We start from the raw sequence: 14,093 nt of genomic DNA on the forward strand, positions 1-14,093 counted from the left end.
AGGAAGTATCTCCGAGGAGAAATCGCCACTTTCGGGTTGGAACAAGCACAGGCCTTCGACGACTTGCGTAACGAACTGTCTAACCATGTTCGCAAGCTTGGATTTTTCGACCCCAAGGAAACGACCGAGCTCTACGTTGATGCTTCGCCTGTGGGACTGGGAGCAGTGCTCGTCCAGCGGGACTCCAACAACACCCCCAGAATCGTCAGTTTTGCTTCCAAGGGCTTGACGGTGTCTGAACGAGTCTACCCGCAAACACAACGAGAAGCATTGGCTGTAGTTTGGGCAGTGGAGAAATTTTTCTTCTACTTGTTTGGGCTACACTTCACGTTGTATACTGATCACAAGACGCTAGAGTACATCTATGGTGGTAAACATCAGATAGGAAAACGCGCGTGCTCGAGGGCTGAAGGATGGGCTCTACGGTTGCAGCCGTACGATTTTGGGGTAGAGTATTTACCGGGGACCGACAACATCTCAGATCCACTCTCGCGACTTGTGAATCAAGAAGATCCAGCATTCGACGACAACACTGAGCATTATCTGTTGGCAGTGGGTGAAGGTCCAGCAGCCATAACGTTCAATGAAATCAGACGGGAAACATCCAACGACGACAACTTGTCCGCAGTCATGAAAGCACTCGAAACTGGTGAATGGCCGCCGGAGCTCTTCCGTTATCAAGCTTTCGACAAGGAACTCGGAGTTGTCGATGGGATGTTGATCCGTGGCGAGAGGATTATACTTCCAGTAAAGCTGAGAGCCAGAGCCCTGGAGATCGCCCATCGAGGTCATCCTGGAGTCGTGTCTATGCGTAGAAATCTGCGGGAAAGAGTTTGGTGGCCCTGCATGGATCGAGACGTGAAGGATAATATCCAGCAATGTCGTGGTTGTGCTGTTGTTAGTAAACAAAATCCTCCAGAACCAATGCAGCGTAAGCAGATGCCGGAACGGGCCTGGCAGGAAATTGCCGTAGATTTTTTTACGGCTAAAGAGTGCGCTACTTTTCTCGTCGTTATCGACTATTACAGTCGGTTTCTCAAAGTCATCGAAATGAAGACTACAACGGCTGCCAAGACCATCGAAGCTCTGGAAAGTGTGTTCGGCGAGCAAACCTATCCTGAAGTAATCCGCAGCGATAACGGCCCCCCTTTCGCCAGTGAGGAATTCCGCAACTACTGCCTGAGCAAGAATGTACGCTTGAACCACACTATTCCTTATTGGCCGCAGATGAACGGTTTGGTGGAGAGGTCAAATCAAGGGATTCTTCGAACGCTACGAATCGCTAAGGCATCGGGGACTGATTGGAGGACAGCGCTTCAGGAATTTGTGCACGTGTACAACAGAACACCACACAGCGTCACTGAGAAGGCCCCGCTCGAGCTGCTTTTGGGTCGTCCCGTCAAAGACTTACTCCCGTCCCTCAGAACCGAACCAGGATCATACCGCGATGAAGGCGTACGTGACATGGATGCTATGAAGAAAGCGAAAGGAAAGCTGTATGCGGACAAACATCGCCACGCAAAGCCGTCGGACATCAAGGTTGGCGATTCAGTTATGGTCAAGAACTATGACAGCGGCAAGCTTGAGCCAAATTTCCGTTCTGAACGATTCACAGTCATTAAGCGAAGTGAGAACGACGTGGTGATAGAAAGCGAGAATGGAGTTAGATATCGTCGGTGCGTAACCCACCTGAGGAAGTGGCCTTTGGAAACCTCGTCTGATAATCCGAATCCGGAAGCTGAACCAACCGAGGGCGACAAGAAGTCTGAATCAACCGATATAGAGGAGCAAACAGTCAAGCGACCCAAACATTCGTGTGATGATCATGTAAAAGGTACTGTGCTGGCACGTGACCGTCCCACCAGGGCGAAGAAATTGCCCGCACGCTACAATTCTTAGCAAACTTCGCTGTTTCAACCGTTCTGAGTATTTTTTTCTTTTTTTCTCTCTTAAATTTGAATGAAATAAACATTGTTTTTACATTGAATGGTTTTTTTTATTTTATTTTTAGTTTTTTTTCTGGACTAGGAGAGAGATGTAGGGTTATGCATTTATAGGTACATTATTACTTAAAATGGGTAAACACAGTTAACAGTGTAGTCAGGGAGATTTGACAGCTCGGGCGCGAGGGAGACAGTTGAAAATCTACCACCGCAGCGTGAGGACGCGTGATTGAAGGACGGGGGACGGTTGACGAGGTGGACCAGGTAACGGCGAGGCTTGAGGAGCTCTCGCCAGGGAGGAATCTCGACAGCAACCACCTGGAGTGGCCGGAGGCCCCGGGGATGTTCCGATAAGGGGACATTTGCGGAACCATAAGAGTTGGGGCAATATGGGTATCAAACTTTAGGGATTTCGATACTGGACATGAAATTTGACATTTTGGCAGTAGTGGCCACTACCTGGAGTAGCCGGAGTCCCCGAAGGTGTTCCGATATGGGGACATTTGCGGAACCATAAGAGTTGGGGCAATATGGGTATCAAACTTTAGGGATTTCGATACTGGACATGAAATTTGACATTTTGGCAGTAGTGGCCACTACCTGGAGTGGCCGGAGGCCCCGGGGATGTTCCGATAAGGGGACATTTGCGGAACCATAAGAGTTGGGGCAATATGGGTATCAAACTTTAGGGATTTCGATACTGGACATGAAATTTGACATTTTGGCAGTAGTGGCCACTACCTGGAGTGGCCGGAGGCCCCGGGGATGTTCCGATAAGGGGACATTTGCGGAACCATAAGAGTTGGGGCAATATGGGTATCAAACTTTAGGGATTTCGATACTGGACATGAAATTTGACATTTGGGCAGTAGTGGCCACTACCTGGAGTGGCCGGAGGCCCCGGGGATGTTCCGATAAGGGGACATTTGCGGAACCATAAGAGTTGGGGTAATATGGGTGTCAAACTTTAGGGATTTTGATACTGGACATGAAATTTGACATTTCGGCAGTAGTGGCCAACACCTGGAGTGGCCGCAGGCCCCGGGGATGTTCCGATAAGGGGACATTTGCGGAACCATTAGAGTTGGGGTTATATGGGTGTCAAACTTTAGGGATTTTGATACTGGACATGAAATTTGACATTTCGGCAGTAGTGGCCACCACCTGGAGTGGCCGGAGGCTCCGGGAGCAGGAGTGTACCTTCCCCCGTTATCCAACGCCAAATTAACATGAGACCATCTTTGAGCAGAAATAAATAGATCTTAAGAATTAACTCTTTCGTGATTGATTTTGTGGCCAAGAAACGCAAATACACTCAAACCCCGATGGTTTGACACCAACTGTTGTCAAAAGAACGGGGTCACTTTTTAGTTTGACACCCCTTTTATACGGAGTTCACGTACACTGTCAAACGTTTGTTTTGATAGTGTGCGTGAGCGTCGTGTAAAAAGTGACAGTTCGTCACTTTTTAGTTTGACTTTGACCAACCAACGGGGTACAAACTAAAAAAGTGTCAAACGAAAAAGTGACCAACCACCGGGGGTTGAGTGTATTAATAACTATAAAAAATTCATTTACTTTTGTGTCCGAAGTTCTTCGTCATGATGGTTATGCCTGTAGCATTACCACAGCACCTTTTTTAAATACATCTGCAACCAGAGGTCCAATCTTTCAATCTTCTATGTCTTAGGCAATTTCTAAAAATTTCTAAACTTTTCAAAAAAATATTTTCAAGAATGGTCACTATTTTTAATTATAAAAAAAAAACTTAAGTTTCTCAATTAAAATTAAACTTTAGGTCGCTATATCTTGAAAACGGTGTACTCTATCAAAAATAAAAACTGTAAATTACTTTTGGATTGCAAACATGATTTTACATTAAAACAGAAGTCAAAAAAAAATTTAGTGAAATTTTTATTTTTCCCCGTAAATTTTTATTTTTGAATGGCCGTCCTTATTAGACCCTTCAAAATTGTTGTAAAAACCTATTCACTCTGGAGAGTTATTACATGTTTTAACAGCAACTGATGATTTGACAGTTATTTAAACATGGGGATAAATAAGTCATAGAGTGTAAGCAAAAAAAAAATTAAATAAAAGTAGCTAAAAAATGTTATAACAAAGCCTATCATTTAAAAAAGTCAAAAACACTTTTTTTACATTATAAAAATTGATGCCCGTTTTTTTTAAATACTTATATTTTTAACATAAATAAACGAATCAATGGTTCCCGAGATAATGTCAGTTGAGAAATGCGAAGAATCCGGTGATAGTGAGAAATACTCATTTTTAACTTATATTAAAATTTAAGAGAATGTATTTCAGCAACCAACTAAACTTTAAAACAAAGAATGTTGAGAATTTTGCCATCTGTTTGAAAATATGCGGTATTACTTTTCCATCATCAAATATTTTAAAAATTGCAAAAATTAAAATATTTTCCGATTCTATAACCTTAAAATGACTTAATTAAATCAACAAAATCGTTAAGTCATTATCGAATTCAAATTTTATGTTGTGTCCAAGACTAAATTTTGAAATTTTTTAAAAATATTTTATATGGCAATTAAACTTTTTGTGATTAACATTAATTTAAAATTCGGGAGTTTTTTTTCCTGTGACTAGTTCAAACAAAACAATGTTAAAAGGCCAATTTAAGTTTGAAAACAATAAGTGAATCCTGCTCACTCCTAATGTTGGCATCCACTGACGTGGGCAGGATACACTTTTTGTTTGCAAAGTGACATTAGCCCAATTACATTGTTTAGCTTGGTTTGTTTTTTGTTAAGTCCTAACCATAATCTAAAACTTTGCCGAAGACACCAAATCGATCAGCAAATTCCACCGCGAGATACAGAATTCAGAAATGCTTGGACAAAGTTTTACCCACATTAAAAATTTTGTGATCTTACTTAGAAATTTTGATAAAATTTTAGTGTTTTTCCATATTTTAAAAATCAAATCTGAATTATTTTTGAAAAAAGGTAGCAAAAAACTATTTTTTTAACAAGCTTTATTTATTTTAAAATTGAACTTGTATTAAAATCCGTACTGTTACACTCAACCCCCGGTGGTTGGTCACTTTTTCGTTTGACACTTTTTTAGTTTGTACCCCGTTGGTTGGTCAAAGTCAAACTAAAAAGTGACGAACTGTCACTTTTTACACGGCGCTCACGCACACTATCAAAACAAACGTTTGGTAGTGTGTGTGAACTCCGTGTAAAAGGTGTGTCAAACTAAAACGTGACCCCGTTCGTTTGACAACAGTTGGTGTTAAACCATCGGGGTTTGAGTGTACTGTTTACTTCTCATCAAATCGGCACACCCCTCAACGTGCAAGGAAAACTTTTTTAATTTTCTTCTCTTTCTCCTATTGAACCAGGCCTACTCGCTTTTCCGAGAACATTTTCCACCAAAACAAAGAGAGTGAGAGAGAATGGAAGCCCGTAGGCAAGTTTGGTGGTAGGGACGAACAAAGAAGAAAGTATTTTCGCTCCTTTTGTTTACATTTTGGCATCCTCAGTGCTGTTCTTTACGATACACAAGTTTTTGTCTTTTTTATATTTTTTGCTCAAAGTTTATTCCATACGACACAAAACCTACCACTCACCCTATTTTTATCGCGATCAAAACACAAAGAGCAACCAACCGAGGGAGAGATATCGGCTTCACTCTCTGTCGTTCTCTCTCACGCTCTCTCACCGATTATCACCGCGTTTGTTGTTTCCAAGCGATTTTGACAGCTGACAACCGTTCACAGTGGAGAGTGTGGAGCACACGACGGTGGAAAACCAACAACATTGAGATTTTCCGTTCTTAACACACGCACACAAGCAAAGCAGCAGTCGGCTTTGGAAAATTGTTGTTTCTCGCCGCGGTGGTCGTGAAAAGTTCGATTTCTTCCACTTTCGGGGCCGTAATTGCGTGCATTTCGGAAGTGTTTTCCTGGTGAAAAGTGTGAATTTGGTCAAGTTTTCCGGGTTCGATGTGAAATTTAGGTGGGGGAAAGTGTGAACTTGGTGTATTTGGGTTGGGAAATTTGTGCTCAGTGACGGGGTGGGACCGGTGCCGGAGTAAACATTCCACTTCCGGTGGCAAACCTTGCTCATCGTTCATCGTCATCCTGCCATTCCGTCATCCGGCGTTGGTTTGGCCACTTGGTCCAGAGCCGACCGGCCGGAAGTCGCCAGCACTTCGCCCTTCAGCAAGGTTTGTATGCGTGTTTGTTGTGGTTTTTGGAAAATTGATTTTTTCTCGATGTTCGAGAGAACATGTTTGCTAGGATAATGATAAGTTAGGGTAGGTGACCCTATTGTTGTCATTTTATTTTTTATTTTTTACATTGAAGAAATTCTAACATGCAAAGAAATATATAAAAATGATATAATTAAAATTTCATGTTTTTGAAACTCATTTAAATTGTCTCCCAATCCACATTATACTCACTTTATAACACTTTTACCGCAGCGGGAGGTTTATGAGTGTTGGCGGCTATTTTTGGAAGACCGGCTGCGTCGTGTCTGAAGATGAAAAACGATTGCCATTTCTCATTTTAGCAAAAGGGAATTATTTCTGTCATTTTCATGATCAAGCGCGAGCCAGCAACACCACAGCAGTGTGCGTGTCGAAATTGTAGAAATTCTTCTTCGCGCAAAAACAAAGGACGGTAATTACCGTGAAATATCGAGTACAGAGGAAGCCCGATAGATTGACACCTTTCAGTTGTGATCTTGCAGAGAAAATGAGAAAAACTGTCACTTTTGACAGTACTGTACAAACGATATCAATCGAAATTCAAAATAAACAAACATTTCTTCTGGTAAAAAAAAGTCATTTTTGTTGTTGTCAAAGTTCAACTAAAAACAACAACAAGCTTTTAAATTGTAGCATGAACTATTAAAATGACTAAGAGCCTTCGCACCGTTCAACAGTCAGTCCTGCTTAGTACCTATCTAAAGAGAAAGATTTTTGATAGATGGTGACAATTAAAGTCAGTTCACTGCACAGTGCTGGTGGCACCGTTCCGTGGTGGGCGGTTCTTATCTTATCTAGAAACAAAACAAAACAAAGCCAGCCCCGGGACATGATGGCAAACACCGGTGCCATGGTCTTGAGGGAACACCGAGAGATTGTAGAGCAATTCGTTGTCAATTAGTGGAGAGTGCTGTGCAGACTTTTTTTTCTTCGCGTGAGTAATGGTTTGAATTGTCTTCTAAAAATAAATGTTAAGTGATTGGTCAAGTTTGTTAGAAGCTAATAATAATAATAAAACACATGTTTTTACTAAGACTAAAATCTCATTGCACCAATTTTCCATACTTGAATGTGAGGGAAAAACAAGTGAAAAAAGTAATATTAATTTTCTGTCAAAATTCATCAAACGTTTTTAGTTCATTGCCTAAAGTAGAGAACTGTAAGGAAAGCAAAACCATAACTTGATTTGCACTTAGAAACCTTCCGCCCTGGGGTTTTGAACTGATGACAGTTGGATTACAATTCTGAGTGACTACCAGCTGATCTACACAGACCTAAATGTATTGAAATTGTATTTAAATCAGAGAAAAAGTTGACGGAATATCACTTCGGAACGATCAGTTAAGGCTCTGAAAGGCATCATTCCCGATCCGCCATTTTGCGGCCATGTTTGTTTTAGAAAAACATTCAAATCAAAACATGATTTTCTTTGTGCTGTTTTAAGTTACGATAAGTAGTCCAAAGATATGTATAAAAATGTGTTTTCACATATATAGATATACGGATCTCACTTATATGCATGCACGGCGTGTTTTCTAGAACAACCTTATCAGGAAAAAATAGTCATCGCTACTTTCAAATGTGTCTTATAGGAAATTTTCTCAGCTTTCCAATGCTTCTAAGAGCGAAATGTTTCATCGGGAAATTCCTGAGATATCTCTATTTTATTGTTTTTGGTTTTAAATTCCTTTATTATTTATTGGAAACTTTTAAATGATGTGTTTCATGTGTCTTGACAAATTATGTGTTTCATGTGTCTTTTACTCATCAAAATGTGCAGAATAAGACAAAAAAAAAACTGTGTAGAAGGTTGCAAACCGCTAAACATTTTGCAAATCATGTTTTGTCTAAGTTTTTGAATATATGGGATTTATTCAGAAATTAAAATCATAAAACAGTGTAAAAATATATTTTGTTCAAGAATTATTTGATAATTGCATATTTTTTGTGTACAAATAACACCTGTCTACTCTGATTTAGCTTCTTCAACCGAAACTATGGAAGGTTTGTGATTGTTAATGGTATTATTGAATTTGAATGAATAAATTTGATATTTTCTTAAGCAAACATTAACCTGGAACATAAATACAAATATGATTTGAAATCGAAAATATACTACATATTACTGTAGCAAGCTTCAAAAGTCATATTTTCATCAGTATAAAATAAAAATTAAATTTTATAAAATGTTTTCTGTTGAAAATGCACTTAAAAGTAGCACTTAAACTCTAGTCTTCCAATTCAGAATGCTGAAAACACCGTCACAAACATTTTTTTTTTGTTTGAACAAAAATTAAATAATATTTTAACAAAAAAAAACAAACAGAAACTTACTTATCAAACTATTTGAAAAAAAAAATCAAGAAATATATATATTTTTTTTATAGATGAGATTGAAGATGAGAGTCTTATAAACTTCTAAAATATTGCTAATCATTTAATCATTTAATACAAAAAAACTAAAACAATCATTTCATACTAATGAAAGTATTTCTCCTAAAGCTCGCAACAGTAATTTGCAGTTTAATTTCTAGTATTAAACATGTTTTGTATCCATGCAACTGTTTAGTGTTTGATTAAGGAAATATTATATTTATTCATAAAAATCTTGTAATACCCTATCAATCTCAAACCTGTAGAAATTTCGGTTGTATCAGCTAATTCCAAGCTGGATCAGAGCAGACCGGTGTTATTTGTACACATCAATTATGTAATAATCTATTTGTTCTTTTAAAAATAATATTTCAATACGATTTTATTATTTTAATATTTGAATAAATCCCACATATCCAAATATTCGGTTAAAACTTAATTTTCAAAATGTTTAGCGATTTGCAACCTTCTACAAAGTTGTTTCTTGTCTTATTCTGCACATTTTGATTAGTAAAAGACACATGAAACACATAATTTGACAAGTTTCCTGGACTGTTATTTAAAAGTTTCCAATAAATAATAAAGGAATTTAAAACCAAAAACAATATTTTTTTTTTTTTGAAATTAAATATGTCTTTATTGAATATTCTTATAATAATTACATTTCTTTTACATGCTAAGTGGTATGGCCTAATGCTCTTCATCTTTGTTGTATTTTTCGTTTTATTATTAACTGATCACATTTATTTTATTTACTTCAAATTGTTTTACATTATTGCATTGAATCGAATACATTTGGGTAAAAAAGAAAAAAAAATCGCTCTAACAACTAATCCTAACTTAAAACTAAAAAAAATAAATTCATTGAAATATTCAAAATCACTAGTACGAGTAAACTACGAACTGTATTTTAAGATGAATGCTCCAAGTGTTCTTACTTGTTCCTGGCGAGTTTTGCAACCACGCAGTGTTGTTGTCATCTCGATGAAAATGTTCAAAAGTTCTTGTGGTGAAAACAGGTCATTACTGCCTTCACCCGTTGATGTTGGTTGGTTTTCCCTCGGTTGCTGACTGAAGCCTGGAGGTGTTGTATTCTCTGCAACTCTTTGCCGCTGATTCAACGGCAATGGCTGCAGATTTGGAACCACTCGAACAGATCCTGCCACTGGCGACGCCAAAGCAGGAAAATTCACGTCCGTGTATGCTGGTGGTGTTTTGCGATGATTTGGTTGGTGCCTCGTCGTCGCTTGCTGCCGAATTTTTACAAACTCAGCACGTTTTGGGCAGCTTCGATTCTTGGTAGAATGGTCGCCGCCGCAATTGAAGCATTTCGCTTCGATGTTCTCGTTGATTGTTTCGCAAGCTTGAGTTTTGTGCTCACCTCCGCAGGTTGCACAACGACTCTTGATGAAACAGTTCCTTCCACCATGTCCAAACTGCAAGCAGTTCGAACATTGCGTCACGTCACGGTGCACTGGACGATAACGTTCCCAAGTCACGATGATGTTGAAAATTGCCCGAACTGCTTTCAGCTCAGACGGCGTTGTCGATCCTTTCTCGAGATGAACCAGGTACAGTTGATCACGATACTTGATGTCCTTGTTGTGTCTCGTCATCTTGAAAACTTCGATCACGTTCAACTTAAGAGTTTTGAGCTCTTCTTTCAGCACAGTCACATCCATGTCGTACAGGCCACGGAGGACCTGTTTCATGGGGCGTTTACCTGGATCGTCATGGCTGTAGTATTCAATCTTGGTGTTGTTCAGGAAATCCCGAACGTAGTTGTAATCCTTTCTGGTAGGTAGCAGAATTTTGAGTCCATCAGCACACAAGCGAATGGAAGCTCGTAAAGCACCAGATTTGATAAACCCGGTCAGCCACTTTCGCACCGAATCCGATGACGATGTTTTCACAAAAATGGGTGGCAACTTTTCCCGTCGTTCAAATTCTTCCTTCTCGCTCACGTCCACAGGGAGGGTAGCGAACTGCACACTATGAAAAAAACGTGTAATTTTCCGTCAAATTTGATGCACATAACTGGAGCGTCAAATTAAACGTAAAGTTACACGCCCAAAAATCATCCAAGGTCTTGTAAAATTACATTAAACGTAATTTTGGTGGAAAAATATTCCAACAGGAATCGTATGATTCTTATTGGATGAATAAAACCGTGTTTTCACTATCTTATATCAGCATTTTTTATTGAAGCACATCATAATTAATTACACAATTTTCACTAACAGCACAAAGTTGTCCTTTCATGTTATTTGCTCTCAATTTTAAACGTATTTTGCTGCCGCTGGCTTTTGTTCCACTACCATTCTTCTGGCATGCTATTTGTACCGGGGTGCACCCGGCCATAGCCACCCCGCTGTAGAGTCGTCCAGGTGACACAGCTGGAGGGAACTCACTACTTGCGACTCTGTTTTGATCCATTCCGGGAACATCGGAACAGCGGCTTGCCGGAGCAGTTTGACTTAGCTCTTCGCGGCTAGTACGTATTTTGTTTGAACTGCATGATTTCCGCAACCTAAACAGAATGAAACGGAGAACGATAAACATATTTGAAATCTGTCTGAACATATCAAAAATGATTAAACTTACCTCTATCAATGATTTGGTTACAGGTTCTGGCCCGAAGATGTACAAAATTGATGATAATTAACGAAAAATTCTGCTGCTAAAATATTCTTTGTTGCGGCACGCGCGTCAGCCGTTTTGACGTTTCTCCACTCTGACAAACGTGTAGTGGCGGAGGCGCGTGAAATCGGGTTTAATTTAATGTAATATTACATCAAATTTGATGCTCCAGTTATGTGCATCAGATTAAGCTTAAAATTGGGTTAGTTGTGATGTAATTTTAGGTTTCGCATGATGTCAAGGAATGTCAATAGGAATTTTATCAATTTACGTCAAAATACACATAATTTTACAGCTAGAATACGTTTACATGATTCAATAATAGGTGCAATCAAGGATTACGTTAAATGTAGAATTCAAAATTTTTTAGTGTGTGGTTTCCAGACGAATTTTGAGCGTCCTTGCTCAAACTGCCTGGCTTTGCAGGTAGCGCTTCGGCATTCTTTAGCTTCTTCAAATCTGCCGATCCTGCTGGTGAGGACCGCCTCTTTTTCTTGCCGTGAGGCATTTTTGCACTTTTTAAGCACTTTTCAGGAGCTAATATCCAGGAGTACCTCACTGATTGGTGTTCCACAAGGGAATGACCAAAAACAATAAAATAGAGATATCTCAGGAATTTCTCGATGAAACATTTCGCTCTTAGAAGCATTGGAAAGCTGAGAAAATTTCCTATAAGACACATTTGAAAGTAGTGATGACTATTTTTTCTCCTTAAGGTTGCCCAGAAAACACGCCGTGCATGTAAACTATGTCCGGATCCATCATCCGACCCATCATTGGTTAGGTAATCGAAAGACTTTTAGTCCATAACATTAAAGATCTGGCAACCCTATCTCAAGTTATGAGCACTTAAGTAATATTAATGTACTTTTTTGATGCCGGATCTCACTTAAACGTATGTAAACTATGCCCGGTACCATCATCCGACCTATCGTTGGTTGGGTAATCGAAAGACCTTTCCAAAACGTTGAAGATCTGGCAACCCTGTCTCAAGTTATGAGCACTTATGTAATATTTATAAACTTTTTTATACCGCATCCTAAAAAATAGTTGAAATTTGTGTCCAAACTCATCATGTCATCCATTTTTGGTAAAGAGTGAGGAAGGCAGCATCCACATAAGTGGGTTATGTTTTTTTTATTTTCATTATATTTTGCAATAATGATTGTCTTTAGCCACAAAAAGTTCAACCACCGCTCGGCCTTGACCAGACCGAGGGAAAATTCAGCTGCCCATAAACCAGTTTTCATGGTTTGTTGTGGCATGAAAAATGCAATGCAAAGAGATCAATAGTCATATGTTTTGCTTATTTTAAGGTATATTTAAATTAAATTAACTTAAAACTATTTGTTTTGGAAGCTTTTTTGGAGGAAAATTGAAATTTTCTGATGTTGAATATGCAAATAACAAAAATTTCCACCAAATATAATAATTTTAATAACATTAATTTAAACAAAACTGTTGTAAAATTAACATTTTCTGTTATCTAATATTCAAATGAAGAAAATCTCCAACAAATACTTGAAATTAAAAAACAACTTCAGGTGATGGGAGTACAATCGCATAAATGAAAATATTTTTATTTTGAATTTTTTGGATAAATATTTTTTTTCATTTGTCTACCAAACTCATGAAAGCTTAAAACTTGGCCCGCAAAAAATTAAAAAGGGACTGGAAAAATTATAAAACACCAAACAATGTTTGATACTACCAATAAAAACTAAAAATTGAATAAGTTAAATGCTTCTAAATATTTAAAGATGCATGAAGAAAAACATTAAACGAGAGAAGTATTGTTTTTCATAATACAACTACAGCTCAAATTGATCTCCTGCAAGCTGTGTTTTGGGCAAACTCGTACACGGAGAAAAGTCAGTTCCCAAAATCATGAACAAGCGTTCATGAAATTTCAAACCACGAAAAAAGTGTACAAACATGGTTCGTTTTTGAAAACTGGGTTTTCTCAGTGTAGGAATGATTACGGACAGTTCTTAGAAAAAAAAAAATTGGCGCACTCTAATATTTTTAACAATTTTTTAATGCCTTTTTTACACATTTCAAGCGGAAAAAACGGAATCGACGTACAGTCATCCCACAAATTCGGAACACTTTTGTGATAATTTGTCAATAGCATGCCAAATGCACCTTTTCTGGCGACCCTTCTATTTTTAGGACCTTTATTTAGACATTCTCTTGCTATTTCACTAGCAAAGGAATTCTTTTTGAATAAAAAAACTGCATTTCGAGGCTGTTTTGTTCAGAGCTGCAAAACACTGCCTCCAAATTGCCTGACATGTCGTTACAGTGCACCATTTTCGAGACCAATCCACGGACAATTTAAATCTTGGAATATTTTTGTTGATGTTTTTATCAAGGTTGAGGTACATTTGGTGGTCATCCATACGACCATAACTGCCATCTTGCATTTTTGGTGTGTCCAAAAAAGTTTCCATATAAAAGTAAAAGGCCAAATGGGTATAAAAATCTATATTTTAAGAAGAATAACATTTAGTTTTGGTAAAGATGACAATTATTTTAAAAATATATATAATCAATACAAAAACGATAAAACCAAAGCTCAAATCTCCAAATTATGATCGAAAAAAAAAATACTTCGTTTGTTGATGTAGACCCGAATTTGCATCGAAAATCTACAAATTCCGTATTAGGGGTAGGGGGGCAGAATGGACCAGGGGGGCAAATTGGGCCTCCCTTGGATTTGTGCTTTAGAATGGATTTAGACCTACTATAAGGTAAGCGTCTTATAAAAGACTTCAAATAAAATAACCACACCGACAAAGAAGATTGAATGAATCGTGTTTTTCGAATTATGAGCAAAAATGTAAATTTATTGCCATTACCACCTAAAATCTATTTATTTTG

The 14,093-nt window shown here is 38.3% G+C and overlaps 2 protein-coding genes across 3 annotated transcripts in view; one reads left to right on the plus strand and one right to left on the minus strand.

Annotated features, from left to right (window-relative positions):
- Positions 1–5,647, minus strand: part of LOC120428870 (cuticle protein 21.3) — a 56,590-nt gene extending 50,943 nt beyond the window's left edge. Inside the window, exon 1 of the mRNA XM_039593995.2 lies at positions 5,554–5,647. The gene's annotated coding sequence lies outside the window, so the exon portion shown is untranslated. The remainder of the gene's footprint in view (positions 1–5,553) is intronic.
- A 307-nt stretch (positions 5,648–5,954) lies between these two features.
- The window catches only part of LOC120418115 (cytosolic purine 5'-nucleotidase), a 117,045-nt gene continuing 108,906 nt past the window's right edge, over positions 5,955–14,093 (plus strand). The window contains exon 1 of one of the 2 annotated variants that reach the window (XM_052708635.1): positions 5,955–6,152. The gene's annotated coding sequence lies outside the window, so the exon portion shown is untranslated. Of the gene's footprint in view, positions 6,153–7,109; positions 7,132–14,093 lie in introns of those variants that run through there. The other variant, XM_052708636.1, reaches the window with a different exon arrangement.

Source organism: Culex pipiens, chromosome 1, assembly GCF_016801865.2.
Source record: "Culex pipiens pallens isolate TS chromosome 1, TS_CPP_V2, whole genome shotgun sequence".
NCBI classification, from domain to species: domain Eukaryota; kingdom Metazoa; phylum Arthropoda; class Insecta; order Diptera; family Culicidae; genus Culex; species Culex pipiens.